Source organism: Anomaloglossus baeobatrachus, chromosome 5 (genome assembly GCF_048569485.1).
Source record: "Anomaloglossus baeobatrachus isolate aAnoBae1 chromosome 5, aAnoBae1.hap1, whole genome shotgun sequence".
Lineage (NCBI taxonomy): Eukaryota > Metazoa > Chordata > Amphibia > Anura > Aromobatidae > Anomaloglossus > Anomaloglossus baeobatrachus.
Window position 1 is genome coordinate 286,790,886 of NC_134357.1, and position 25,485 is coordinate 286,816,370.

The following is a 25,485-nucleotide window of genomic DNA, read 5'->3' on the forward strand; positions in this document are numbered from 1 at the left end:
GCTTACTTTTAAATGAGCTTATCCTTTAATCTTTTCATATGATACTTGTACATTTTGATGTTTAGGAAAAGACAATTCTCAGAATTATTGCTTTGTCCTGTTGGAGAGAGATATGCCCGTTAGCACACATACACTACTTTAAAATAAAATCAGCTATACTTCCCTTACTCCAAGGACATTTTATCGCTTTTCACCCAGGTAGCATGGCCGAGCGGTCTAAGGCGCTGGATTTAGGCTCCAGTCTCTTTGGAGGCGTGGGTTCAAATCCCACTGCTGCCAGCTTTTAGTGTTGGGCAAAGAACAATCTTGTGACGATTAGCAAATTAGGTAAATCAGTGAGTTTTCAGAAATACCTTGACTGTGTCAGTATGGAATCGAGGAAGCATTTGCAGCAACATGGTTCGTGGGGTCTAGATGTGCTGGTTTAAGGTTGCAGTCTCTTTGGGTGTGTGGGTTTGAATCCCGCTGGTGCCACTCTTACTACCTCGGAGGTTTTCAAATTCTTATCTCATGTAGCGTAATGATTTGCTTACTTTTTACTGAGCTTATCCTTTAATCTTTTCATATGATACTTGTATATTTTGATGTTTAGGAAAAGACAATTCTCAGAATTATTGCTTTGTCTTTTTGGAGAGTGATATGCCCATTACCACACATACACTACTTTAAAATGAAATCAGCTATACTTGCCTTACTCCAAGGAAGTTGACACGGCTGTCATCCAGGTAGCATGGCCGAGCGGTCTAAGGCGCTGGATTAAGGCTCCAGTCTCTTTGGAGGCGTGGGTTCAAATCCCACTGCTGCCAGCTTTTGCAGTCAGGAAGTTCATGAAAAGTCGAATTTAATAGTAGATTGGGTTGTGCAAAGAACAATCTTGTGATGATGATCAAATTAGGTAAATCAGTGAGTTTTCAGAAATACCTGAACAGTTTTGCTATTTAATGGAGCAAGCATTTGCAGTGTCATGGTCGTGGAGTCTAGATGTGCTGGATTAAGGCTGCAGTCTCTTTGGGTGTGTGGGCTTGAATCCCTCTGCTGCCACCTCCACTACCTCTGAGGTTTTCAAATTCTTATCTCATGTAGCTTAATGATTTGCTTACTTTTAAATGAGCTTATCCTTTAATCTTTTCATATGATACTTGTACATTTTGATGTTTAGGAAAAGACAATTCTCAGAATTATTGCTTTGTCCTGTTGGAGAGAGATATGCCCGTTAGCACACATACACTACTTTAAAATAAAATCAGCTATACTTCCCTTACTCCAAGGACATTTTATCGCTTTTCACCCAGGTAGCATGGCCGAGCGGTCTAAGGCGCTGGATTTAGGCTCCAGTCTCTTTGGAGGCGTGGGTTCAAATCCCACTGCTGCCAGCTTTTAGTGTTGGGCAAAGAACAATCTTGTGACGATTAGCAAATTAGGTAAATCAGTGAGTTTTCAGAAATACCTGGACTGTGTCAGTATGGAATCGAGGAAGCATTTGCAGCAACATGGTTCGTGGGGTCTAGATGTGCTGGTTTAAGGTTGCAGTCTCTTTGGGTGTGTGGGTTTGAATCCCGCTGGTGCCACTCTTACTACCTCGGAGGTTTTCAAATTCTTATCTCATGTAGCGTAATGATTTGCTTACTTTTTACTGAGCTTATCCTTTAATCTTTTCATATGATACTTGTATATTTTGATGTTTAGGAAAAGACAATTCTCAGAATTATTGCTTTGTCTTTTTGGAGAGTGATATGCCCATTACCACACATACACTACTTTAAAATGAAATCAGCTATACTTGCCTTACTCCAAGGAAGTTGACACGGCTGTCATCCAGGTAGCATGGCCGAGCGGTCTAAGGCGCTGGATTAAGGCTCCAGTCTCTTTGGAGGCGTGGGTTCAAATCCCACTGCTGCCAGCTTTTGCAGTCAGGAAGTTCATGAAAAGTCGAATTTAATAGTAGATTGGGTTGTGCAAAGAACAATCTTGTGATGATGATCAAATTAGGTAAATCAGTGAGTTTTCAGAAATACCTGAACAGTTTTGCTATTTAATGGAGCAAGCATTTGCAGTGTCATGGTCGTGGAGTCTAGATGTGCTGGATTAAGGCTGCAGTCTCTTTGGGTGTGTGGGCTTGAATCCCTCTGCTGCCACCTCCACTACCTCTGAGGTTTTCAAATTCTTATCTCATGTAGCTTAATGATTTGCTTACTTTTAAATGAGCTTATCCTTTAATCTTTTCATATGATACTTGTACATTTTGATGTTTAGGAAAAGACAATTCTCAGAATTATTGCTTTGTCCTGTTGGAGAGAGATATGCCCGTTAGCACACATACACTACTTTAAAATAAAATCAGCTATACTTCCCTTACTCCAAGGACATTTTATCGCTTTTCACCCAGGTAGCATGGCCGAGCGGTCTAAGGCGCTGGATTTAGGCTCCAGTCTCTTTGGAGGCGTGGGTTCAAATCCCACTGCTGCCAGCTTTTAGTGTTGGGCAAAGAACAATCTTGTGACGATTAGCAAATTAGGTAAATCAGTGAGTTTTCAGAAATACCTTGACTGTGTCAGTATGGAATCGAGGAAGCATTTGCAGCAACATGGTTCGTGGGGTCTAGATGTGCTGGTTTAAGGTTGCAGTCTCTTTGGGTGTGTGGGTTTGAATCCCGCTGGTGCCACTCTTACTACCTCGGAGGTTTTCAAATTCTTATCTCATGTAGCGTAATGATTTGCTTACTTTTTACTGAGCTTATCCTTTAATCTTTTCATATGATACTTGTATATTTTGATGTTTAGGAAAAGACAATTCTCAGAATTATTGCTTTGTCTTTTTGGAGAGTGATATGCCCATTACCACACATACACTACTTTAAAATGAAATCAGCTATACTTGCCTTACTCCAAGGAAGTTGACACGGCTGTCATCCAGGTAGCATGGCCGAGCGGTCTAAGGCGCTGGATTAAGGCTCCAGTCTCTTTGGAGGCGTGGGTTCAAATCCCACTGCTGCCAGCTTTTGCAGTCAGGAAGTTCATGAAAAGTCGAATTTAATAGTAGATTGGGTTGTGCAAAGAACAATCTTGTGATGATGATCAAATTAGGTAAATCAGTGAGTTTTCAGAAATACCTGAACAGTTTTGCTATTTAATGGAGCAAGCATTTGCAGTGTCATGGTCGTGGAGTCTAGATGTGCTGGATTAAGGCTGCAGTCTCTTTGGGTGTGTGGGCTTGAATCCCTCTGCTGCCACCTCCACTACCTCTGAGGTTTTCAAATTCTTATCTCATGTAGCTTAATGATTTGCTTACTTTTAAATGAGCTTATCCTTTAATCTTTTCATATGATACTTGTACATTTTGATGTTTAGGAAAAGACAATTCTCAGAATTATTGCTTTGTCCTGTTGGAGAGAGATATGCCCGTTAGCACACATACACTACTTTAAAATAAAATCAGCTATACTTCCCTTACTCCAAGGACATTTTATCGCTTTTCACCCAGGTAGCATGGCCGAGCGGTCTAAGGCGCTGGATTTAGGCTCCAGTCTCTTTGGAGGCGTGGGTTCAAATCCCACTGCTGCCAGCTTTTAGTGTTGGGCAAAGAACAATCTTGTGACGATTAGCAAATTAGGTAAATCAGTGAGTTTTCAGAAATACCTGGACTGTGTCAGTATGGAATCGAGGAAGCATTTGCAGCAACATGGTTCGTGGGGTCTAGATGTGCTGGTTTAAGGTTGCAGTCTCTTTGGGTGTGTGGGTTTGAATCCCGCTGGTGCCACTCTTACTACCTCGGAGGTTTTCAAATTCTTATCTCATGTAGCGTAATGATTTGCTTACTTTTTACTGAGCTTATCCTTTAATCTTTTCATATGATACTTGTATATTTTGATGTTTAGGAAAAGACAATTCTCAGAATTATTGCTTTGTCTTTTTGGAGAGTGATATGCCCATTACCACACATACACTACTTTAAAATGAAATCAGCTATACTTGCCTTACTCCAAGGAAGTTGACACGGCTGTCATCCAGGTAGCATGGCCGAGCGGTCTAAGGCGCTGGATTAAGGCTCCAGTCTCTTTGGAGGCGTGGGTTCAAATCCCACTGCTGCCAGCTTTTGCAGTCAGGAAGTTCATGAAAAGTCGAATTTAATAGTAGATTGGGTTGTGCAAAGAACAATCTTGTGATGATGATCAAATTAGGTAAATCAGTGAGTTTTCAGAAATACCTGAACAGTTTTGCTATTTAATGGAGCAAGCATTTGCAGTGTCATGGTCGTGGAGTCTAGATGTGCTGGATTAAGGCTGCAGTCTCTTTGGGTGTGTGGGCTTGAATCCCTCTGCTGCCACCTCCACTACCTCTGAGGTTTTCAAATTCTTATCTCATGTAGCTTAATGATTTGCTTACTTTTAAATGAGCTTATCCTTTAATCTTTTCATATGATACTTGTACATTTTGATGTTTAGGAAAAGACAATTCTCAGAATTATTGCTTTGTCCTGTTGGAGAGAGATATGCCCGTTAGCACACATACACTACTTTAAAATAAAATCAGCTATACTTCCCTTACTCCAAGGACATTTTATCGCTTTTCACCCAGGTAGCATGGCCGAGCGGTCTAAGGCGCTGGATTTAGGCTCCAGTCTCTTTGGAGGCGTGGGTTCAAATCCCACTGCTGCCAGCTTTTAGTGTTGGGCAAAGAACAATCTTGTGACGATTAGCAAATTAGGTAAATCAGTGAGTTTTCAGAAATACCTGGACTGTGTCAGTATGGAATCGAGGAAGCATTTGCAGCAACATGGTTCGTGGGGTCTAGATGTGCTGGTTTAAGGTTGCAGTCTCTTTGGGTGTGTGGGTTTGAATCCCGCTGGTGCCACTCTTACTACCTCGGAGGTTTTCAAATTCTTATCTCATGTAGCGTAATGATTTGCTTACTTTTTACTGAGCTTATCCTTTAATCTTTTCATATGATACTTGTATATTTTGATGTTTAGGAAAAGACAATTCTCAGAATTATTGCTTTGTCTTTTTGGAGAGTGATATGCCCATTACCACACATACACTACTTTAAAATGAAATCAGCTATACTTGCCTTACTCCAAGGAAGTTGACACGGCTGTCATCCAGGTAGCATGGCCGAGCGGTCTAAGGCGCTGGATTAAGGCTCCAGTCTCTTTGGAGGCGTGGGTTCAAATCCCACTGCTGCCAGCTTTTGCAGTCAGGAAGTTCATGAAAAGTCGAATTTAATAGTAGATTGGGTTGTGCAAAGAACAATCTTGTGATGATGATCAAATTAGGTAAATCAGTGAGTTTTCAGAAATACCTGAACAGTTTTGCTATTTAATGGAGCAAGCATTTGCAGTGTCATGGTCGTGGAGTCTAGATGTGCTGGATTAAGGCTGCAGTCTCTTTGGGTGTGTGGGCTTGAATCCCTCTGCTGCCACCTCCACTACCTCTGAGGTTTTCAAATTCTTATCTCATGTAGCTTAATGATTTGCTTACTTTTAAATGAGCTTATCCTTTAATCTTTTCATATGATACTTGTACATTTTGATGTTTAGGAAAAGACAATTCTCAGAATTATTGCTTTGTCCTGTTGGAGAGAGATATGCCCGTTAGCACACATACACTACTTTAAAATAAAATCAGCTATACTTCCCTTACTCCAAGGACATTTTATCGCTTTTCACCCAGGTAGCATGGCCGAGCGGTCTAAGGCGCTGGATTTAGGCTCCAGTCTCTTTGGAGGCGTGGGTTCAAATCCCACTGCTGCCAGCTTTTAGTGTTGGGCAAAGAACAATCTTGTGACGATTAGCAAATTAGGTAAATCAGTGAGTTTTCAGAAATACCTGGACTGTGTCAGTATGGAATCGAGGAAGCATTTGCAGCAACATGGTTCGTGGGGTCTAGATGTGCTGGTTTAAGGTTGCAGTCTCTTTGGGTGTGTGGGTTTGAATCCCGCTGGTGCCACTCTTACTACCTCGGAGGTTTTCAAATTCTTATCTCATGTAGCGTAATGATTTGCTTACTTTTTACTGAGCTTATCCTTTAATCTTTTCATATGATACTTGTATATTTTGATGTTTAGGAAAAGACAATTCTCAGAATTATTGCTTTGTCTTTTTGGAGAGTGATATGCCCATTACCACACATACACTACTTTAAAATGAAATCAGCTATACTTGCCTTACTCCAAGGAAGTTGACACGGCTGTCATCCAGGTAGCATGGCCGAGCGGTCTAAGGCGCTGGATTAAGGCTCCAGTCTCTTTGGAGGCGTGGGTTCAAATCCCACTGCTGCCAGCTTTTGCAGTCAGGAAGTTCATGAAAAGTCGAATTTAATAGTAGATTGGGTTGTGCAAAGAACAATCTTGTGATGATGATCAAATTAGGTAAATCAGTGAGTTTTCAGAAATACCTGAACAGTTTTGCTATTTAATGGAGCAAGCATTTGCAGTGTCATGGTCGTGGAGTCTAGATGTGCTGGATTAAGGCTGCAGTCTCTTTGGGTGTGTGGGCTTGAATCCCTCTGCTGCCACCTCCACTACCTCTGAGGTTTTCAAATTCTTATCTCATGTAGCTTAATGATTTGCTTACTTTTAAATGAGCTTATCCTTTAATCTTTTCATATGATACTTGTACATTTTGATGTTTAGGAAAAGACAATTCTCAGAATTATTGCTTTGTCCTGTTGGAGAGAGATATGCCCGTTAGCACACATACACTACTTTAAAATAAAATCAGCTATACTTCCCTTACTCCAAGGACATTTTATCGCTTTTCACCCAGGTAGCATGGCCGAGCGGTCTAAGGCGCTGGATTTAGGCTCCAGTCTCTTTGGAGGCGTGGGTTCAAATCCCACTGCTGCCAGCTTTTAGTGTTGGGCAAAGAACAATCTTGTGACGATTAGCAAATTAGGTAAATCAGTGAGTTTTCAGAAATACCTGGACTGTGTCAGTATGGAATCGAGGAAGCATTTGCAGCAACATGGTTCGTGGGGTCTAGATGTGCTGGTTTAAGGTTGCAGTCTCTTTGGGTGTGTGGGTTTGAATCCCGCTGGTGCCACTCTTACTACCTCGGAGGTTTTCAAATTCTTATCTCATGTAGCGTAATGATTTGCTTACTTTTTACTGAGCTTATCCTTTAATCTTTTCATATGATACTTGTATATTTTGATGTTTAGGAAAAGACAATTCTCAGAATTATTGCTTTGTCTTTTTGGAGAGTGATATGCCCATTACCACACATACACTACTTTAAAATGAAATCAGCTATACTTGCCTTACTCCAAGGAAGTTGACACGGCTGTCATCCAGGTAGCATGGCCGAGCGGTCTAAGGCGCTGGATTAAGGCTCCAGTCTCTTTGGAGGCGTGGGTTCAAATCCCACTGCTGCCAGCTTTTGCAGTCAGGAAGTTCATGAAAAGTCGAATTTAATAGTAGATTGGGTTGTGCAAAGAACAATCTTGTGATGATGATCAAATTAGGTAAATCAGTGAGTTTTCAGAAATACCTGAACAGTTTTGCTATTTAATGGAGCAAGCATTTGCAGTGTCATGGTCGTGGAGTCTAGATGTGCTGGATTAAGGCTGCAGTCTCTTTGGGTGTGTGGGCTTGAATCCCTCTGCTGCCACCTCCACTACCTCTGAGGTTTTCAAATTCTTATCTCATGTAGCTTAATGATTTGCTTACTTTTAAATGAGCTTATCCTTTAATCTTTTCATATGATACTTGTACATTTTGATGTTTAGGAAAAGACAATTCTCAGAATTATTGCTTTGTCCTGTTGGAGAGAGATATGCCCGTTAGCACACATACACTACTTTAAAATAAAATCAGCTATACTTCCCTTACTCCAAGGACATTTTATCGCTTTTCACCCAGGTAGCATGGCCGAGCGGTCTAAGGCGCTGGATTTAGGCTCCAGTCTCTTTGGAGGCGTGGGTTCAAATCCCACTGCTGCCAGCTTTTAGTGTTGGGCAAAGAACAATCTTGTGACGATTAGCAAATTAGGTAAATCAGTGAGTTTTCAGAAATACCTGGACTGTGTCAGTATGGAATCGAGGAAGCATTTGCAGCAACATGGTTCGTGGGGTCTAGATGTGCTGGTTTAAGGTTGCAGTCTCTTTGGGTGTGTGGGTTTGAATCCCGCTGGTGCCACTCTTACTACCTCGGAGGTTTTCAAATTCTTATCTCATGTAGCGTAATGATTTGCTTACTTTTTACTGAGCTTATCCTTTAATCTTTTCATATGATACTTGTATATTTTGATGTTTAGGAAAAGACAATTCTCAGAATTATTGCTTTGTCTTTTTGGAGAGTGATATGCCCATTACCACACATACACTACTTTAAAATGAAATCAGCTATACTTGCCTTACTCCAAGGAAGTTGACACGGCTGTCATCCAGGTAGCATGGCCGAGCGGTCTAAGGCGCTGGATTAAGGCTCCAGTCTCTTTGGAGGCGTGGGTTCAAATCCCACTGCTGCCAGCTTTTGCAGTCAGGAAGTTCATGAAAAGTCGAATTTAATAGTAGATTGGGTTGTGCAAAGAACAATCTTGTGATGATGATCAAATTAGGTAAATCAGTGAGTTTTCAGAAATACCTGAACAGTTTTGCTATTTAATGGAGCAAGCATTTGCAGTGTCATGGTCGTGGAGTCTAGATGTGCTGGATTAAGGCTGCAGTCTCTTTGGGTGTGTGGGCTTGAATCCCTCTGCTGCCACCTCCACTACCTCTGAGGTTTTCAAATTCTTATCTCATGTAGCTTAATGATTTGCTTACTTTTAAATGAGCTTATCCTTTAATCTTTTCATATGATACTTGTACATTTTGATGTTTAGGAAAAGACAATTCTCAGAATTATTGCTTTGTCCTGTTGGAGAGAGATATGCCCGTTAGCACACATACACTACTTTAAAATAAAATCAGCTATACTTCCCTTACTCCAAGGACATTTTATCGCTTTTCACCCAGGTAGCATGGCCGAGCGGTCTAAGGCGCTGGATTTAGGCTCCAGTCTCTTTGGAGGCGTGGGTTCAAATCCCACTGCTGCCAGCTTTTAGTGTTGGGCAAAGAACAATCTTGTGACGATTAGCAAATTAGGTAAATCAGTGAGTTTTCAGAAATACCTGGACTGTGTCAGTATGGAATCGAGGAAGCATTTGCAGCAACATGGTTCGTGGGGTCTAGATGTGCTGGTTTAAGGTTGCAGTCTCTTTGGGTGTGTGGGTTTGAATCCCGCTGGTGCCACTCTTACTACCTCGGAGGTTTTCAAATTCTTATCTCATGTAGCGTAATGATTTGCTTACTTTTTACTGAGCTTATCCTTTAATCTTTTCATATGATACTTGTATATTTTGATGTTTAGGAAAAGACAATTCTCAGAATTATTGCTTTGTCTTTTTGGAGAGTGATATGCCCATTACCACACATACACTACTTTAAAATGAAATCAGCTATACTTGCCTTACTCCAAGGAAGTTGACACGGCTGTCATCCAGGTAGCATGGCCGAGCGGTCTAAGGCGCTGGATTAAGGCTCCAGTCTCTTTGGAGGCGTGGGTTCAAATCCCACTGCTGCCAGCTTTTGCAGTCAGGAAGTTCATGAAAAGTCGAATTTAATAGTAGATTGGGTTGTGCAAAGAACAATCTTGTGATGATGATCAAATTAGGTAAATCAGTGAGTTTTCAGAAATACCTGAACAGTTTTGCTATTTAATGGAGCAAGCATTTGCAGTGTCATGGTCGTGGAGTCTAGATGTGCTGGATTAAGGCTGCAGTCTCTTTGGGTGTGTGGGCTTGAATCCCTCTGCTGCCACCTCCACTACCTCTGAGGTTTTCAAATTCTTATCTCATGTAGCTTAATGATTTGCTTACTTTTAAATGAGCTTATCCTTTAATCTTTTCATATGATACTTGTACATTTTGATGTTTAGGAAAAGACAATTCTCAGAATTATTGCTTTGTCCTGTTGGAGAGAGATATGCCCGTTAGCACACATACACTACTTTAAAATAAAATCAGCTATACTTCCCTTACTCCAAGGACATTTTATCGCTTTTCACCCAGGTAGCATGGCCGAGCGGTCTAAGGCGCTGGATTTAGGCTCCAGTCTCTTTGGAGGCGTGGGTTCAAATCCCACTGCTGCCAGCTTTTAGTGTTGGGCAAAGAACAATCTTGTGACGATTAGCAAATTAGGTAAATCAGTGAGTTTTCAGAAATACCTTGACTGTGTCAGTATGGAATCGAGGAAGCATTTGCAGCAACATGGTTCGTGGGGTCTAGATGTGCTGGTTTAAGGTTGCAGTCTCTTTGGGTGTGTGGGTTTGAATCCCGCTGGTGCCACTCTTACTACCTCGGAGGTTTTCAAATTCTTATCTCATGTAGCGTAATGATTTGCTTACTTTTTACTGAGCTTATCCTTTAATCTTTTCATATGATACTTGTATATTTTGATGTTTAGGAAAAGACAATTCTCAGAATTATTGCTTTGTCTTTTTGGAGAGTGATATGCCCATTACCACACATACACTACTTTAAAATGAAATCAGCTATACTTGCCTTACTCCAAGGAAGTTGACACGGCTGTCATCCAGGTAGCATGGCCGAGCGGTCTAAGGCGCTGGATTAAGGCTCCAGTCTCTTTGGAGGCGTGGGTTCAAATCCCACTGCTGCCAGCTTTTGCAGTCAGGAAGTTCATGAAAAGTCGAATTTAATAGTAGATTGGGTTGTGCAAAGAACAATCTTGTGATGATGATCAAATTAGGTAAATCAGTGAGTTTTCAGAAATACCTGAACAGTTTTGCTATTTAATGGAGCAAGCATTTGCAGTGTCATGGTCGTGGAGTCTAGATGTGCTGGATTAAGGCTGCAGTCTCTTTGGGTGTGTGGGCTTGAATCCCTCTGCTGCCACCTCCACTACCTCTGAGGTTTTCAAATTCTTATCTCATGTAGCTTAATGATTTGCTTACTTTTAAATGAGCTTATCCTTTAATCTTTTCATATGATACTTGTACATTTTGATGTTTAGGAAAAGACAATTCTCAGAATTATTGCTTTGTCCTGTTGGAGAGAGATATGCCCGTTAGCACACATACACTACTTTAAAATAAAATCAGCTATACTTCCCTTACTCCAAGGACATTTTATCGCTTTTCACCCAGGTAGCATGGCCGAGCGGTCTAAGGCGCTGGATTTAGGCTCCAGTCTCTTTGGAGGCGTGGGTTCAAATCCCACTGCTGCCAGCTTTTAGTGTTGGGCAAAGAACAATCTTGTGACGATTAGCAAATTAGGTAAATCAGTGAGTTTTCAGAAATACCTGGACTGTGTCAGTATGGAATCGAGGAAGCATTTGCAGCAACATGGTTCGTGGGGTCTAGATGTGCTGGTTTAAGGTTGCAGTCTCTTTGGGTGTGTGGGTTTGAATCCCGCTGGTGCCACTCTTACTACCTCGGAGGTTTTCAAATTCTTATCTCATGTAGCGTAATGATTTGCTTACTTTTTACTGAGCTTATCCTTTAATCTTTTCATATGATACTTGTATATTTTGATGTTTAGGAAAAGACAATTCTCAGAATTATTGCTTTGTCTTTTTGGAGAGTGATATGCCCATTACCACACATACACTACTTTAAAATGAAATCAGCTATACTTGCCTTACTCCAAGGAAGTTGACACGGCTGTCATCCAGGTAGCATGGCCGAGCGGTCTAAGGCGCTGGATTAAGGCTCCAGTCTCTTTGGAGGCGTGGGTTCAAATCCCACTGCTGCCAGCTTTTGCAGTCAGGAAGTTCATGAAAAGTCGAATTTAATAGTAGATTGGGTTGTGCAAAGAACAATCTTGTGATGATGATCAAATTAGGTAAATCAGTGAGTTTTCAGAAATACCTGAACAGTTTTGCTATTTAATGGAGCAAGCATTTGCAGTGTCATGGTCGTGGAGTCTAGATGTGCTGGATTAAGGCTGCAGTCTCTTTGGGTGTGTGGGCTTGAATCCCTCTGCTGCCACCTCCACTACCTCTGAGGTTTTCAAATTCTTATCTCATGTAGCTTAATGATTTGCTTACTTTTAAATGAGCTTATCCTTTAATCTTTTCATATGATACTTGTACATTTTGATGTTTAGGAAAAGACAATTCTCAGAATTATTGCTTTGTCCTGTTGGAGAGAGATATGCCCGTTAGCACACATACACTACTTTAAAATAAAATCAGCTATACTTCCCTTACTCCAAGGACATTTTATCGCTTTTCACCCAGGTAGCATGGCCGAGCGGTCTAAGGCGCTGGATTTAGGCTCCAGTCTCTTTGGAGGCGTGGGTTCAAATCCCACTGCTGCCAGCTTTTAGTGTTGGGCAAAGAACAATCTTGTGACGATTAGCAAATTAGGTAAATCAGTGAGTTTTCAGAAATACCTTGACTGTGTCAGTATGGAATCGAGGAAGCATTTGCAGCAACATGGTTCGTGGGGTCTAGATGTGCTGGTTTAAGGTTGCAGTCTCTTTGGGTGTGTGGGTTTGAATCCCGCTGGTGCCACTCTTACTACCTCGGAGGTTTTCAAATTCTTATCTCATGTAGCGTAATGATTTGCTTACTTTTTACTGAGCTTATCCTTTAATCTTTTCATATGATACTTGTATATTTTGATGTTTAGGAAAAGACAATTCTCAGAATTATTGCTTTGTCTTTTTGGAGAGTGATATGCCCATTACCACACATACACTACTTTAAAATGAAATCAGCTATACTTGCCTTACTCCAAGGAAGTTGACACGGCTGTCATCCAGGTAGCATGGCCGAGCGGTCTAAGGCGCTGGATTAAGGCTCCAGTCTCTTTGGAGGCGTGGGTTCAAATCCCACTGCTGCCAGCTTTTGCAGTCAGGAAGTTCATGAAAAGTCGAATTTAATAGTAGATTGGGTTGTGCAAAGAACAATCTTGTGATGATGATCAAATTAGGTAAATCAGTGAGTTTTCAGAAATACCTGAACAGTTTTGCTATTTAATGGAGCAAGCATTTGCAGTGTCATGGTCGTGGAGTCTAGATGTGCTGGATTAAGGCTGCAGTCTCTTTGGGTGTGTGGGCTTGAATCCCTCTGCTGCCACCTCCACTACCTCTGAGGTTTTCAAATTCTTATCTCATGTAGCTTAATGATTTGCTTACTTTTAAATGAGCTTATCCTTTAATCTTTTCATATGATACTTGTACATTTTGATGTTTAGGAAAAGACAATTCTCAGAATTATTGCTTTGTCCTGTTGGAGAGAGATATGCCCGTTAGCACACATACACTACTTTAAAATAAAATCAGCTATACTTCCCTTACTCCAAGGACATTTTATCGCTTTTCACCCAGGTAGCATGGCCGAGCGGTCTAAGGCGCTGGATTTAGGCTCCAGTCTCTTTGGAGGCGTGGGTTCAAATCCCACTGCTGCCAGCTTTTAGTGTTGGGCAAAGAACAATCTTGTGACGATTAGCAAATTAGGTAAATCAGTGAGTTTTCAGAAATACCTGGACTGTGTCAGTATGGAATCGAGGAAGCATTTGCAGCAACATGGTTCGTGGGGTCTAGATGTGCTGGTTTAAGGTTGCAGTCTCTTTGGGTGTGTGGGTTTGAATCCCGCTGGTGCCACTCTTACTACCTCGGAGGTTTTCAAATTCTTATCTCATGTAGCGTAATGATTTGCTTACTTTTTACTGAGCTTATCCTTTAATCTTTTCATATGATACTTGTATATTTTGATGTTTAGGAAAAGACAATTCTCAGAATTATTGCTTTGTCTTTTTGGAGAGTGATATGCCCATTACCACACATACACTACTTTAAAATGAAATCAGCTATACTTGCCTTACTCCAAGGAAGTTGACACGGCTGTCATCCAGGTAGCATGGCCGAGCGGTCTAAGGCGCTGGATTAAGGCTCCAGTCTCTTTGGAGGCGTGGGTTCAAATCCCACTGCTGCCAGCTTTTGCAGTCAGGAAGTTCATGAAAAGTCGAATTTAATAGTAGATTGGGTTGTGCAAAGAACAATCTTGTGATGATGATCAAATTAGGTAAATCAGTGAGTTTTCAGAAATACCTGAACAGTTTTGCTATTTAATGGAGCAAGCATTTGCAGTGTCATGGTCGTGGAGTCTAGATGTGCTGGATTAAGGCTGCAGTCTCTTTGGGTGTGTGGGCTTGAATCCCTCTGCTGCCACCTCCACTACCTCTGAGGTTTTCAAATTCTTATCTCATGTAGCTTAATGATTTGCTTACTTTTAAATGAGCTTATCCTTTAATCTTTTCATATGATACTTGTACATTTTGATGTTTAGGAAAAGACAATTCTCAGAATTATTGCTTTGTCCTGTTGGAGAGAGATATGCCCGTTAGCACACATACACTACTTTAAAATAAAATCAGCTATACTTCCCTTACTCCAAGGACATTTTATCGCTTTTCACCCAGGTAGCATGGCCGAGCGGTCTAAGGCGCTGGATTTAGGCTCCAGTCTCTTTGGAGGCGTGGGTTCAAATCCCACTGCTGCCAGCTTTTAGTGTTGGGCAAAGAACAATCTTGTGACGATTAGCAAATTAGGTAAATCAGTGAGTTTTCAGAAATACCTTGACTGTGTCAGTATGGAATCGAGGAAGCATTTGCAGCAACATGGTTCGTGGGGTCTAGATGTGCTGGTTTAAGGTTGCAGTCTCTTTGGGTGTGTGGGTTTGAATCCCGCTGGTGCCACTCTTACTACCTCGGAGGTTTTCAAATTCTTATCTCATGTAGCGTAATGATTTGCTTACTTTTTACTGAGCTTATCCTTTAATCTTTTCATATGATACTTGTATATTTTGATGTTTAGGAAAAGACAATTCTCAGAATTATTGCTTTGTCTTTTTGGAGAGTGATATGCCCATTACCACACATACACTACTTTAAAATGAAATCAGCTATACTTGCCTTACTCCAAGGAAGTTGACACGGCTGTCATCCAGGTAGCATGGCCGAGCGGTCTAAGGCGCTGGATTAAGGCTCCAGTCTCTTTGGAGGCGTGGGTTCAAATCCCACTGCTGCCAGCTTTTGCAGTCAGGAAGTTCATGAAAAGTCGAATTTAATAGTAGATTGGGTTGTGCAAAGAACAATCTTGTGATGATGATCAAATTAGGTAAATCAGTGAGTTTTCAGAAATACCTGAACAGTTTTGCTATTTAATGGAGCAAGCATTTGCAGTGTCATGGTCGTGGAGTCTAGATGTGCTGGATTAAGGCTGCAGTCTCTTTGGGTGTGTGGGCTTGAATCCCTCTGCTGCCACCTCCACTACCTCTGAGGTTTTCAAATTCTTATCTCATGTAGCTTAATGATTTGCTTACTTTTAAATGAGCTTATCCTTTAATCTTTTCATATGATACTTGTACATTTTGATGTTTAGGAAAAGACAATTCTCAGAATTATTGCTTTGTCCTGTTGGAGAGAGATATGCCCGTTAGCACACATACACTACTTTAAAATAAAATCAGCTATACTTCCCTTACTCCAAGGACATTTTATCGCTTTTCACCCAGGTAACATGGCCGAGCGGTCTAAGGCGCTGGATTTAGGCTCCAGTCTCTTTGGAGGCGTGGGTTCAAATCCCACTGCTGCCAGCTTTTAGTGTTGGGCAAAGAACAATCTTGTGACGATTAGCAAATTAGGTAAATCAGTGAGTTTTCAGAAATACCTTGACTGTGTCAGTATGGAATCGAGGAAGCATTTGCAGCAACATGGTTCGTGGGGTCTAGATGTGCTGGTTTAAGGTTGCAGTCTCTTTGGGTGTGTGGGTTTGAATCCCGCTGGTGCCACTCTTACTACCTCGGAGGTTTTCAAATTCTTATCTCATGTAGCGTAATGATTTGCTTACTTTTTACTGAGCTTATCCTTTAATCTTTTCATATGATACTTGTATATTTTGATGTTTAGGAAAAGACAATTCTCAGAATTATTGCTTTGTCTTTTTGGAGAGTGATATGCCCATTACCACACATACACTACTTTAAAATGAAATCAGCTATACTTGCCTTACTCCAAGGAAGTTGACACGGCTGTCATCCAGGTAGCATGGCCGAGCGGTCTAAGGCGCTGGATTAAGGCTCCAGTCTCTTTGGAGGCGTGGGTTCAAATCCCACTGCTGCCAGCTTTTGCAGTCAGGAAGTTCATGAAAAGTCGAATTTAATAGTAGATTGGGTTGTGCAAAGAACAATCTTGTGATGATGATCAAATTAGGTAAATCAGTGAGTTTTCAGAAATACCTGAACAGTTTTGCTATTTAATGGAGCAAGCATTTGCAGTGTCATGGTCGTGGAGTCTAGATGTGCTGGATTAAGGCTGCAGTCTCTTTGGGTGTGTGGGCTTGAATCCCTCTGCTGCCACCTCCACTACCTCTGAGGTTTTCAAATTCTTATCTCATGTAGCTTAATGATTTGCTTACTTTTAAATGAGCTTATCCTTTAATCTTTTCATATGATACTTGTACATTTTGATGTTTAGGAAAAGACAATTCTCAGAATTATTGCTTTGTCCTGTTGGAGAGAGATATGCCCGTTAGCACACATACACTACTTTAAAATAAAATCAGCTATACTTCCCTTACTCCAAGGACATTTTATCGCTTTTCACCCAGGTAGCATGGCCGAGCGGTCTAAGGCGCTGGATTTAGGCTCCAGTCTCTTTGGAGGCGTGGGTTCAAATCCCACTGCTGCCAGCTTTTAGTGTTGGGCAAAGAACAATCTTGTGACGATTAGCAAATTAGGTAAATCAGTGAGTTTTCAGAAATACCTTGACTGTGTCAGTATGGAATCGAGGAAGCATTTGCAGCAACATGGTTCGTGGGGTCTAGATGTGCTGGTTTAAGGTTGCAGTCTCTTTGGGTGTGTGGGTTTGAATCCCGCTGGTGCCACTCTTACTACCTCGGAGGTTTTCAAATTCTTATCTCATGTAGCGTAATGATTTGCTTACTTTTTACTGAGCTTATCCTTTAATCTTTTCATATGATACTTGTATATTTTGATGTTTAGGAAAAGACAATTCTCAGAATTATTGCTTTGTCTTTTTGGAGAGTGATATGCCCATTACCACACATACACTACTTTAAAATGAAATCAGCTATACTTGCCTTACTCCAAGGAAGTTGACACGGCTGTCATCCAGGTAGCATGGCCGAGCGGTCTAAGGCGCTGGATTAAGGCTCCAGTCTCTTTGGAGGCGTGGGTTCAAATCCCACTGCTGCCAGCTTTTGCAGTCAGGAAGTTCATGAAAAGTCGAATTTAATAGTAGATTGGGTTGTGCAAAGAACAATCTTGTGATGATGATCAAATTAGGTAAATCAGTGAGTTTTCAGAAATACCTGAACAGTTTTGCTATTTAATGGAGCAAGCATTTGCAGTGTCATGGTCGTGGAGTCTAGATGTGCTGGATTAAGGCTGCAGTCTCTTTGGGTGTGTGGGCTTGAATCCCTCTGCTGCCACCTCCACTACCTCTGAGGTTTTCAAATTCTTATCTCATGTAGCTTAATGATTTGCTTACTTTTAAATGAGCTTATCCTTTAATCTTTTCATATGATACTTGTACATTTTGATGTTTAGGAAAAGACAATTCTCAGAATTATTGCTTTGTCCTGTTGGAGAGAGATATGCCCGTTAGCACACATACACTACTTTAAAATAAAATCAGCTATACTTCCCTTACTCCAAGGACATTTTATCGCTTTTCACCCAGGTAGCATGGCCGAGCGGTCTAAGGCGCTGGATTTAGGCTCCAGTCTCTTTGGAGGCGTGGGTTCAAATCCCACTGCTGCCAGCTTTTAGTGTTGGGCAAAGAACAATCTTGTGACGATTAGCAAATTAGGTAAATCAGTGAGTTTTCAGAAATACCTTGACTGTGTCAGTATGGAATCGAGGAAGCATTTGCAGCAACATGGTTCGTGGGGTCTAGATGTGCTGGTTTAAGGTTGCAGTCTCTTTGGGTGTGTGGGTTTGAATCCCGCTGGTGCCACTCTTACTACCTCGGAGGTTTTCAAATTCTTATCTCATGTAGCGTAATGATTTGCTTACTTTTTACTGAGCTTATCCTTTAATCTTTTCATATGATACTTGTATATTTTGATGTTTAGGAAAAGACAATTCTCAGAATTATTGCTTTGTCTTTTTGGAGAGTGATATGCCCATTACCACACATACACTACTTTAAAATGAAATCAGCTATACTTGCCTTACTCCAAGGAAGTTGACACGGCTGTCATCCAGGTAGCATGGCCGAGCGGTCTAAGGCGCTGGATTAAGGCTCCAGTCTCTTTGGAGGCGTGGGTTCAAATCCCACTGCTGCCAGCTTTTGCAGTCAGGAAGTTCATGAAAAGTCGAATTTAATAGTAGATTGGGTTGTGCAAAGAACAATCTTGTGATGATGATCAAATTAGGTAAATCAGTGAGTTTTCAGAAATACCTGAACAGTTTTGCTATTTAATGGAGCAAGCATTTGCAGTGTCATGGTCGTGGAGTCTAGATGTGCTGGATTAAGGCTGCAGTCTCTTTGGGTGTGTGGGCTTGAATCCCTCTGCTGCCACCTCCACTACCTCTGAGGTTTTCAAATTCTTATCTCATGTAGCTTAATGATTTGCTTACTTTTAAATGAGCTTATCCTTTAATCTTTTCATATGATACTTGTACATTTTGATGTTTAGGAAAAGACAATTCTCAGAATTATTGCTTTGTCCTGTTGGAGAGAGATATGCCCGTTAGCACACATACACTACTTTAAAATAAAATCAGCTATACTTCCCTTACTCCAAGGACATTTTATCGCTTTTCACCCAGGTAACATGGCCGAGCGGTCTAAGGCGCTGGATTTAGGCTCCAGTCTCTTTGGAGGCGTGGGTTCAAATCCCACTGCTGCCAGCTTTTAGTGTTGGGCAAAGAACAATCTTGTGACGATTAGCAAATTAGGTAAATCAGTGAGTTTTCAGAAATACCTTGACTGTGTCAGTATGGAATCGAGGAAGCATTTGCAGCAACATGGTTCGTGGGGTCTAGATGTGCTGGTTTAAGGTTGCAGTCTCTTTGGGTGTGTGGGTTTGAATCCCGCTGGTGCCACTCTTACTACCTCGGAGGTTTTCAAATTCTTATCTCATGTAGCGTAATGATTTGCTTACTTTTTACTGAGCTTATCCTTTAATCTTTTCATATGATACTTGTATATTTTGATGTTTAGGAAAAGACAATTCTCAGAATTATTGCTTTGTCTTTTTGGAGAGTGATATGCCCATTACCACACATACACTACTTTAAAATGAAATCAGCTATACTTGCCTTACTCCAAGGAAGTTGACACGGCTGTCATCCAGGTAGCATGGCCGAGCGGTCTAAGGCGCTGGATTAAGGCTCCAGTCTCTTTGGAGGCGTGGGTTCAAATCCCACTGCTGCCAGCTTTTGCAGTCAGGAAGTTCATGAAAAGTCGAATTTAATAGTAGATTGGGTTGTGCAAAGAACAATCTTGTGATGATGATCAAATTAGGTAAATCAGTGAGTTTTCAGAAATACCTGAACAGTTTTGCTATTTAATGGAGCAAGCATTTGCAGTGTCATGGTCGTGGAGTCTAGATGTGCTGGATTAAGGCTGCAGTCTCTTTGGGTGTGTGGGCTTGAATCCCTCTGCTGCCACCTCCACTACCTCTGAGGTTTTCAAATTCTTATCTCATGTAGCTTAATGATTTGCTTACTTTTAAATGAGCTTATCCTTTAATCTTTTCATATGATACTTGTACATTTTGATGTTTAGGAAAAGACAATTCTCAGAATTATTGCTTTGTCCTGTTGGAGAGAGATATGCCCGTTAGCACACATACACTACTTTAAAATAAAATCAGCTATACTTCCCTTACTCCAAGGACATTTTATCGCTTTTCACCCAGGTAGCATGGCCGAGCGGTCTAAGGCGCTGGATTTAGGCTCCAGTCTCTTTGGAGGCGTGGGTTCAAATCCCACTGCTGCCAGCTTTTAGTGTTGGGCAAAGAACAATCTTGTGACGATTAGCAAATTAGGTAAATCAGTGAGTTTTCAGAAATACCTTGACTGTGTCAGTATGGAATCGAGGAAGCATTTGCAGCAACATGGTTCGTGGGGTCTAGATGTGCTGGTTTAAGGTTGCAGTCTCTTTGGGTGTGTGGGTTTGAATCCCGCTGGTGCCACTCTTACTACCTCGGAGGTTTTCAAATTCTTATCTCATGTAGCGTAATGATTTGCTTACTTTTTACTGAGCTTATCCTTTAATCTTTTCATATGATACTTGTATATTTTGATGTTTAGGAAAAGACAATTCTCAGAATTATTGCTTTGTCTTTTTGGAGAGTGATATGCCCATTACCACACATACACTACTTTAAAATGAAATCAGCTATACTTGCCTTACTCCAAGGAAGTTGACACGGCTGTCATCCAGGTAGCATGGCCGAGCGGTCTAAGGCGCTGGATTAAGGCTCCAGTCTCTTTGGAGGCGTGGGTTCAAATCCCACTGCTGCCAGCTTTTGCAGTCAGGAAGTTCATGAAAAGTCGAATTTAATAGTAGATTGGGTTGTGCAAAGAACAATCTTGTGATGATGATCAAATTAGGTAAATCAGTGAGTTTTCAGAAATACCTGAACAGTTTTGCTATTTAATGGAGCAAGCATTTGCAGTGTCATGGTCGTGGAGTCTAGATGTGCTGGATTAAGGCTGCAGTCTCTTTGGGTGTGTGGGCTTGAATCCCTCTGCTGCCACCTCCACTACCTCTGAGGTTTTCAAATTCTTATCTCATGTAGCTTAATGATTTGCTTACTTTTAAATGAGCTTATCCTTTAATCTTTTCATATGATACTTGTACATTTTGATGTTTAGGAAAAGACAATTCTCAGAATTATTGCTTTGTCCTGTTGGAGAGAGATATGCCCGTTAGCACACATACACTACTTTAAAATAAAATCAGCTATACTTCCCTTACTCCAAGGACATTTTATCGCTTTTCACCCAGGTAGCATGGCCGAGCGGTCTAAGGCGCTGGATTTAGGCTCCAGTCTCTTTGGAGGCGTGGGTTCAAATCCCACTGCTGCCAGCTTTTAGTGTTGGGCAAAGAACAATCTTGTGACGATTAGCAAATTAGGTAAATCAGTGAGTTTTCAGAAATACCTGGACTGTGTCAGTATGGAATCGAGGAAGCATTTGCAGCAACATGGTTCGTGGGGTCTAGATGTGCTGGTTTAAGGTTGCAGTCTCTTTGGGTGTGTGGGTTTGAATCCCGCTGGTGCCACTCTTACTACCTCGGAGGTTTTCAAATTCTTATCTCATGTAGCGTAATGATTTGCTTACTTTTTACTGAGCTTATCCTTTAATCTTTTCATATGATACTTGTATATTTTGATGTTTAGGAAAAGACAATTCTCAGAATTATTGCTTTGTCTTTTTGGAGAGTGATATGCCCATTACCACACATACACTACTTTAAAATGAAATCAGCTATACTTGCCTTACTCCAAGGAAGTTGACACGGCTGTCATCCAGGTAGCATGGCCGAGCGGTCTAAGGCGCTGGATTAAGGCTCCAGTCTCTTTGGAGGCGTGGGTTCAAATCCCACTGCTGCCAGCTTTTGCAGTCAGGAAGTTCATGAAAAGTCGAATTTAATAGTAGATTGGGTTGTGCAAAGAACAATCTTGTGATGATGATCAAATTAGGTAAATCAGTGAGTTTTCAGAAATACCTGAACAGTTTTGCTATTTAATGGAGCAAGCATTTGCAGTGTCATGGTCGTGGAGTCTAGATGTGCTGGATTAAGGCTGCAGTCTCTTTGGGTGTGTGGGCTTGAATCCCTCTGCTGCCACCTCCACTACCTCTGAGGTTTTCAAATTCTTATCTCATGTAGCTTAATGATTTGCTTACTTTTAAATGAGCTTATCCTTTAATCTTTTCATATGATACTTGTACATTTTGATGTTTAGGAAAAGACAATTCTCAGAATTATTGCTTTGTCCTGTTGGAGAGAGATATGCCCGTTAGCACACATACACTACTTTAAAATAAAATCAGCTATACTTCCCTTACTCCAAGGACATTTTATCGCTTTTCACCCAGGTAGCATGGCCGAGCGGTCTAAGGCGCTGGATTTAGGCTCCAGTCTCTTTGGAGGCGTGGGTTCAAATCCCACTGCTGCCAGCTTTTAGTGTTGGGCAAAGAACAATCTTGTGACGATTAGCAAATTAGGTAAATCAGTGAGTTTTCAGAAATACCTTGACTGTGTCAGTATGGAATCGAGGAAGCATTTGCAGCAACATGGTTCGTGGGGTCTAGATGTGCTGGTTTAAGGTTGCAGTCTCTTTGGGTGTGTGGGTTTGAATCCCGCTGGTGCCACTCTTACTACCTCGGAGGTTTTCAAATTCTTATCTCATGTAGCGTAATGATTTGCTTACTTTTTACTGAGCTTATCCTTTAATCTTTTCATATGATACTTGTATATTTTGATGTTTAGGAAAAGACAATTCTCAGAATTATTGCTTTGTCTTTTTGGAGAGTGATATGCCCATTACCACACATACACTACTTTAAAATGAAATCAGCTATACTTGCCTTACTCCAAGGAAGTTGACACGGCTGTCATCCAGGTAGCATGGCCGAGCGGTCTAAGGCGCTGGATTAAGGCTCCAGTCTCTTTGGAGGCGTGGGTTCAAATCCCTCTGCTGCCAGCTTTTGCAGTCAGGAAGTTCATGAAAAGTCGAATTTAATAGTAGATTGGGTTGTGCAAAGAACAATCTTGTGATGATGATCAAATTAGGTAAATCAGTGAGTTTTCAGAAATACCTGAACAGTTTTGCTATTTAATGGAGCAAGCATTTGCAGTGTCATGGTCGTGGAGTCTAGATGTGCTGGATTAAGGCTGCAGTCTCTTTGGGTGTGTGGGCTTGAATCCCTCTGCTGCCACCTCCACTACCTCTGAGGTTTTCAAATTCTTATCTCATGTAGCTTAATGATTTGCTTACTTTTAAATGAGCTTATCCTTTAATCTTTTCATATGATACTTGTACATTTTGATGTTTAGGAAAAGACAATTCTCAGAATTATTGCTTTGTCCTGTTGGAGAGAGATATGCCCGTTAGCACACATACACTACTTTAAAATAAAATCAGCTATACTTCCCTTACTCCAAGGACATTTTATCGCTTTTCACCCAGGTAGCATGGCCGAGCGGTCTAAGGCGCTGGATTTAGGCTCCAGTCTCTTTGGAGGCGTGGGTTCAAATCCCACTGCTGCCAGCTTTTAGTGTTGGGCAAAGAACAATCTTGTGACGATTAGCAAATTAGGTAAATCAGTGAGTTTTCAGAAATACCTGGACTGTGTCAGTATGGAATCGAGGAAGCATTTGCAGCAACATGGTTCGTGGGGTCTAGATGTGCTGGTTTAAGGTTGCAGTCTCTTTGGGTGTGTGGGTTTGAATCCCGCTGGTGCCACTCTTACTACCTCGGAGGTTTTCAAATTCTTATCTCATGTAGCGTAATGATTTGCTTACTTTTTACTGAGCTTATCCTTTAATCTTTTCATATGATACTTGTATATTTTGATGTTTAGGAAAAGACAATTCTCAGAATTATTGCTTTGTCTTTTTGGAGAGTGATATGCCCATTACCACACATACACTACTTTAAAATGAAATCAGCTATACTTGCCTTACTCCAAGGAAGTTGACACGGCTGTCATCCAGGTAGCATGGCCGAGCGGTCTAAGGCGCTGGATTAAGGCTCCAGTCTCTTTGGAGGCGTGGGTTCAAATCCCACTGCTGCCAGCTTTTGCAGTCAGGAAGTTCATGAAAAGTCGAATTTAATAGTAGATTGGGTTGTGCAAAGAACAATCTTGTGATGATGATCAAATTAGGTAAATCAGTGAGTTTTCAGAAATACCTGAACAGTTTTGCTATTTAATGGAGCAAGCATTTGCAGTGTCATGGTCGTGGAGTCTAGATGTGCTGGATTAAGGCTGCAGTCTCTTTGGGTGTGTGGGCTTGAATCCCTCTGCTGCCACCTCCACTACCTCTGAGGTTTTCAAATTCTTATCTCATGTAGCTTAATGATTTGCTTACTTTTAAATGAGCTTATCCTTTAATCTTTTCATATGATACTTGTACATTTTGATGTTTAGGAAAAGACAATTCTCAGAATTATTGCTTTGTCCTGTTGGAGAGAGATATGCCCGTTAGCACACATACACTACTTTAAAATAAAATCAGCTATACTTCCCTTACTCCAAGGACATTTTATCGCTTTTCACCCAGGTAGCATGGCCGAGCGGTCTAAGGCGCTGGATTTAGGCTCCAGTCTCTTTGGAGGCGTGGGTTCAAATCCCACTGCTGCCAGCTTTTAGTGTTGGGCAAAGAACAATCTTGTGACGATTAGCAAATTAGGTAAATCAGTGAGTTTTCAGAAATACCTTGACTGTGTCAGTATGGAATCGAGGAAGCATTTGCAGCAACATGGTTCGTGGGGTCTAGATGTGCTGGTTTAAGGTTGCAGTCTCTTTGGGTGTGTGGGTTTGAATCCCGCTGGTGCCACTCTTACTACCTCGGAGGTTTTCAAATTCTTATCTCATGTAGCGTAATGATTTGCTTACTTTTTACTGAGCTTATCCTTTAATCTTTTCATATGATACTTGTATATTTTGATGTTTAGGAAAAGACAATTCTCAGAATTATTGCTTTGTCTTTTTGGAGAGTGATATGCCCATTACCACACATACACTACTTTAAAATGAAATCAGCTATACTTGCCTTACTCCAAGGAAGTTGACACGGCTGTCATCCAGGTAGCATGGCCGAGCGGTCTAAGGCGCTGGATTAAGGCTCCAGTCTCTTTGGAGGCGTGGGTTCAAATCCCACTGCTGCCAGCTTTTGCAGTCAGGAAGTTCATGAAAAGTCGAATTTAATAGTAGATTGGGTTGTGCAAAGAACAATCTTGTGATGATGATCAAATTAGGTAAATCAGTGAGTTTTCAGAAATACCTGAACAGTTTTGCTATTTAATGGAGCAAGCATTTGCAGTGTCATGGTCGTGGAGTCTAGATGTGCTGGATTAAGGCTGCAGTCTCTTTGGGTGTGTGGGCTTGAATCCCTCTGCTGCCACCTCCACTACCTCTGAGGTTTTCAAATTCTTATCTCATGTAGCTTAATGATTTGCTTACTTTTAAATGAGCTTATCCTTTAATCTTTTCATATGATACTTGTACATTTTGATGTTTAGGAAAAGACAATTCTCAGAATTATTGCTTTGTCCTGTTGGAGAGAGATATGCCCGTTAGCACACATACACTACTTTAAAATAAAATCAGCTATACTTCCCTTACTCCAAGGACATTTTATCGCTTTTCACCCAGGTAGCATGGCCGAGCGGTCTAAGGCGCTGGATTTAGGCTCCAGTCTCTTTGGAGGCGTGGGTTCAAATCCCACTGCTGCCAGCTTTTAGTGTTGGGCAAAGAACAATCTTGTGACGATTAGCAAA

At 41.3% G+C, this 25,485-nt stretch overlaps 44 non-coding genes across 44 annotated transcripts; all 44 read left to right on the top strand.

Annotated features, from left to right (window-relative positions):
* Positions 1-197: 197 nt before the first annotated feature.
* On the top strand, positions 198-279 carry TRNAL-UAG (transfer RNA leucine (anticodon UAG)). The gene has a single exon. It is a non-coding gene; the product is annotated as a tRNA-Leu (tRNA).
* Positions 280-724: 445 nt separating this feature from the next.
* TRNAL-AAG (transfer RNA leucine (anticodon AAG)) lies at positions 725-806 on the top strand. The gene has a single exon. It is a non-coding gene; the product is annotated as a tRNA-Leu (tRNA).
* A 485-nt stretch (positions 807-1,291) lies between these two features.
* TRNAL-UAG (transfer RNA leucine (anticodon UAG)) lies at positions 1,292-1,373 on the top strand. The gene has a single exon. It is a non-coding gene; the product is annotated as a tRNA-Leu (tRNA).
* A 445-nt stretch (positions 1,374-1,818) lies between these two features.
* Positions 1,819-1,900, top strand: TRNAL-AAG (transfer RNA leucine (anticodon AAG)). Its single transcript has one exon. It is a non-coding gene; the product is annotated as a tRNA-Leu (tRNA).
* A 485-nt stretch (positions 1,901-2,385) lies between these two features.
* TRNAL-UAG (transfer RNA leucine (anticodon UAG)) lies at positions 2,386-2,467 on the top strand. Its single transcript has one exon. It is a non-coding gene; the product is annotated as a tRNA-Leu (tRNA).
* Positions 2,468-2,912: 445 nt separating this feature from the next.
* Positions 2,913-2,994, top strand: TRNAL-AAG (transfer RNA leucine (anticodon AAG)). Its single transcript has one exon. It is a non-coding gene; the product is annotated as a tRNA-Leu (tRNA).
* Positions 2,995-3,479: 485 nt separating this feature from the next.
* Positions 3,480-3,561, top strand: TRNAL-UAG (transfer RNA leucine (anticodon UAG)). The gene has a single exon. It is a non-coding gene; the product is annotated as a tRNA-Leu (tRNA).
* Positions 3,562-4,006: 445 nt separating this feature from the next.
* On the top strand, positions 4,007-4,088 carry TRNAL-AAG (transfer RNA leucine (anticodon AAG)). The gene has a single exon. It is a non-coding gene; the product is annotated as a tRNA-Leu (tRNA).
* Positions 4,089-4,573: 485 nt separating this feature from the next.
* On the top strand, positions 4,574-4,655 carry TRNAL-UAG (transfer RNA leucine (anticodon UAG)). The gene has a single exon. It is a non-coding gene; the product is annotated as a tRNA-Leu (tRNA).
* A 445-nt stretch (positions 4,656-5,100) lies between these two features.
* On the top strand, positions 5,101-5,182 carry TRNAL-AAG (transfer RNA leucine (anticodon AAG)). Its single transcript has one exon. It is a non-coding gene; the product is annotated as a tRNA-Leu (tRNA).
* A 485-nt stretch (positions 5,183-5,667) lies between these two features.
* TRNAL-UAG (transfer RNA leucine (anticodon UAG)) lies at positions 5,668-5,749 on the top strand. Its single transcript has one exon. It is a non-coding gene; the product is annotated as a tRNA-Leu (tRNA).
* A 445-nt stretch (positions 5,750-6,194) lies between these two features.
* Positions 6,195-6,276, top strand: TRNAL-AAG (transfer RNA leucine (anticodon AAG)). Its single transcript has one exon. It is a non-coding gene; the product is annotated as a tRNA-Leu (tRNA).
* A 485-nt stretch (positions 6,277-6,761) lies between these two features.
* TRNAL-UAG (transfer RNA leucine (anticodon UAG)) lies at positions 6,762-6,843 on the top strand. Its single transcript has one exon. It is a non-coding gene; the product is annotated as a tRNA-Leu (tRNA).
* Positions 6,844-7,288: 445 nt separating this feature from the next.
* On the top strand, positions 7,289-7,370 carry TRNAL-AAG (transfer RNA leucine (anticodon AAG)). The gene has a single exon. It is a non-coding gene; the product is annotated as a tRNA-Leu (tRNA).
* Positions 7,371-7,855: 485 nt separating this feature from the next.
* Positions 7,856-7,937, top strand: TRNAL-UAG (transfer RNA leucine (anticodon UAG)). The gene has a single exon. It is a non-coding gene; the product is annotated as a tRNA-Leu (tRNA).
* Positions 7,938-8,382: 445 nt separating this feature from the next.
* Positions 8,383-8,464, top strand: TRNAL-AAG (transfer RNA leucine (anticodon AAG)). Its single transcript has one exon. It is a non-coding gene; the product is annotated as a tRNA-Leu (tRNA).
* A 485-nt stretch (positions 8,465-8,949) lies between these two features.
* On the top strand, positions 8,950-9,031 carry TRNAL-UAG (transfer RNA leucine (anticodon UAG)). Its single transcript has one exon. It is a non-coding gene; the product is annotated as a tRNA-Leu (tRNA).
* Positions 9,032-9,476: 445 nt separating this feature from the next.
* Positions 9,477-9,558, top strand: TRNAL-AAG (transfer RNA leucine (anticodon AAG)). The gene has a single exon. It is a non-coding gene; the product is annotated as a tRNA-Leu (tRNA).
* Positions 9,559-10,043: 485 nt separating this feature from the next.
* Positions 10,044-10,125, top strand: TRNAL-UAG (transfer RNA leucine (anticodon UAG)). Its single transcript has one exon. It is a non-coding gene; the product is annotated as a tRNA-Leu (tRNA).
* A 445-nt stretch (positions 10,126-10,570) lies between these two features.
* TRNAL-AAG (transfer RNA leucine (anticodon AAG)) lies at positions 10,571-10,652 on the top strand. Its single transcript has one exon. It is a non-coding gene; the product is annotated as a tRNA-Leu (tRNA).
* A 485-nt stretch (positions 10,653-11,137) lies between these two features.
* On the top strand, positions 11,138-11,219 carry TRNAL-UAG (transfer RNA leucine (anticodon UAG)). Its single transcript has one exon. It is a non-coding gene; the product is annotated as a tRNA-Leu (tRNA).
* A 445-nt stretch (positions 11,220-11,664) lies between these two features.
* TRNAL-AAG (transfer RNA leucine (anticodon AAG)) lies at positions 11,665-11,746 on the top strand. Its single transcript has one exon. It is a non-coding gene; the product is annotated as a tRNA-Leu (tRNA).
* A 485-nt stretch (positions 11,747-12,231) lies between these two features.
* Positions 12,232-12,313, top strand: TRNAL-UAG (transfer RNA leucine (anticodon UAG)). Its single transcript has one exon. It is a non-coding gene; the product is annotated as a tRNA-Leu (tRNA).
* A 445-nt stretch (positions 12,314-12,758) lies between these two features.
* On the top strand, positions 12,759-12,840 carry TRNAL-AAG (transfer RNA leucine (anticodon AAG)). The gene has a single exon. It is a non-coding gene; the product is annotated as a tRNA-Leu (tRNA).
* Positions 12,841-13,325: 485 nt separating this feature from the next.
* Positions 13,326-13,407, top strand: TRNAL-UAG (transfer RNA leucine (anticodon UAG)). Its single transcript has one exon. It is a non-coding gene; the product is annotated as a tRNA-Leu (tRNA).
* A 445-nt stretch (positions 13,408-13,852) lies between these two features.
* On the top strand, positions 13,853-13,934 carry TRNAL-AAG (transfer RNA leucine (anticodon AAG)). The gene has a single exon. It is a non-coding gene; the product is annotated as a tRNA-Leu (tRNA).
* Positions 13,935-14,419: 485 nt separating this feature from the next.
* On the top strand, positions 14,420-14,501 carry TRNAL-UAG (transfer RNA leucine (anticodon UAG)). The gene has a single exon. It is a non-coding gene; the product is annotated as a tRNA-Leu (tRNA).
* A 445-nt stretch (positions 14,502-14,946) lies between these two features.
* TRNAL-AAG (transfer RNA leucine (anticodon AAG)) lies at positions 14,947-15,028 on the top strand. Its single transcript has one exon. It is a non-coding gene; the product is annotated as a tRNA-Leu (tRNA).
* A 1,012-nt stretch (positions 15,029-16,040) lies between these two features.
* TRNAL-AAG (transfer RNA leucine (anticodon AAG)) lies at positions 16,041-16,122 on the top strand. The gene has a single exon. It is a non-coding gene; the product is annotated as a tRNA-Leu (tRNA).
* Positions 16,123-16,607: 485 nt separating this feature from the next.
* TRNAL-UAG (transfer RNA leucine (anticodon UAG)) lies at positions 16,608-16,689 on the top strand. The gene has a single exon. It is a non-coding gene; the product is annotated as a tRNA-Leu (tRNA).
* A 445-nt stretch (positions 16,690-17,134) lies between these two features.
* On the top strand, positions 17,135-17,216 carry TRNAL-AAG (transfer RNA leucine (anticodon AAG)). Its single transcript has one exon. It is a non-coding gene; the product is annotated as a tRNA-Leu (tRNA).
* A 485-nt stretch (positions 17,217-17,701) lies between these two features.
* TRNAL-UAG (transfer RNA leucine (anticodon UAG)) lies at positions 17,702-17,783 on the top strand. The gene has a single exon. It is a non-coding gene; the product is annotated as a tRNA-Leu (tRNA).
* A 445-nt stretch (positions 17,784-18,228) lies between these two features.
* On the top strand, positions 18,229-18,310 carry TRNAL-AAG (transfer RNA leucine (anticodon AAG)). The gene has a single exon. It is a non-coding gene; the product is annotated as a tRNA-Leu (tRNA).
* A 1,012-nt stretch (positions 18,311-19,322) lies between these two features.
* Positions 19,323-19,404, top strand: TRNAL-AAG (transfer RNA leucine (anticodon AAG)). Its single transcript has one exon. It is a non-coding gene; the product is annotated as a tRNA-Leu (tRNA).
* A 485-nt stretch (positions 19,405-19,889) lies between these two features.
* On the top strand, positions 19,890-19,971 carry TRNAL-UAG (transfer RNA leucine (anticodon UAG)). The gene has a single exon. It is a non-coding gene; the product is annotated as a tRNA-Leu (tRNA).
* Positions 19,972-20,416: 445 nt separating this feature from the next.
* Positions 20,417-20,498, top strand: TRNAL-AAG (transfer RNA leucine (anticodon AAG)). Its single transcript has one exon. It is a non-coding gene; the product is annotated as a tRNA-Leu (tRNA).
* A 485-nt stretch (positions 20,499-20,983) lies between these two features.
* On the top strand, positions 20,984-21,065 carry TRNAL-UAG (transfer RNA leucine (anticodon UAG)). Its single transcript has one exon. It is a non-coding gene; the product is annotated as a tRNA-Leu (tRNA).
* Positions 21,066-21,510: 445 nt separating this feature from the next.
* Positions 21,511-21,592, top strand: TRNAL-AAG (transfer RNA leucine (anticodon AAG)). The gene has a single exon. It is a non-coding gene; the product is annotated as a tRNA-Leu (tRNA).
* Positions 21,593-22,077: 485 nt separating this feature from the next.
* TRNAL-UAG (transfer RNA leucine (anticodon UAG)) lies at positions 22,078-22,159 on the top strand. The gene has a single exon. It is a non-coding gene; the product is annotated as a tRNA-Leu (tRNA).
* A 1,012-nt stretch (positions 22,160-23,171) lies between these two features.
* On the top strand, positions 23,172-23,253 carry TRNAL-UAG (transfer RNA leucine (anticodon UAG)). The gene has a single exon. It is a non-coding gene; the product is annotated as a tRNA-Leu (tRNA).
* Positions 23,254-23,698: 445 nt separating this feature from the next.
* Positions 23,699-23,780, top strand: TRNAL-AAG (transfer RNA leucine (anticodon AAG)). The gene has a single exon. It is a non-coding gene; the product is annotated as a tRNA-Leu (tRNA).
* A 485-nt stretch (positions 23,781-24,265) lies between these two features.
* TRNAL-UAG (transfer RNA leucine (anticodon UAG)) lies at positions 24,266-24,347 on the top strand. The gene has a single exon. It is a non-coding gene; the product is annotated as a tRNA-Leu (tRNA).
* A 445-nt stretch (positions 24,348-24,792) lies between these two features.
* Positions 24,793-24,874, top strand: TRNAL-AAG (transfer RNA leucine (anticodon AAG)). The gene has a single exon. It is a non-coding gene; the product is annotated as a tRNA-Leu (tRNA).
* A 485-nt stretch (positions 24,875-25,359) lies between these two features.
* TRNAL-UAG (transfer RNA leucine (anticodon UAG)) lies at positions 25,360-25,441 on the top strand. Its single transcript has one exon. It is a non-coding gene; the product is annotated as a tRNA-Leu (tRNA).
* Positions 25,442-25,485: the final 44 nt, after the last annotated feature.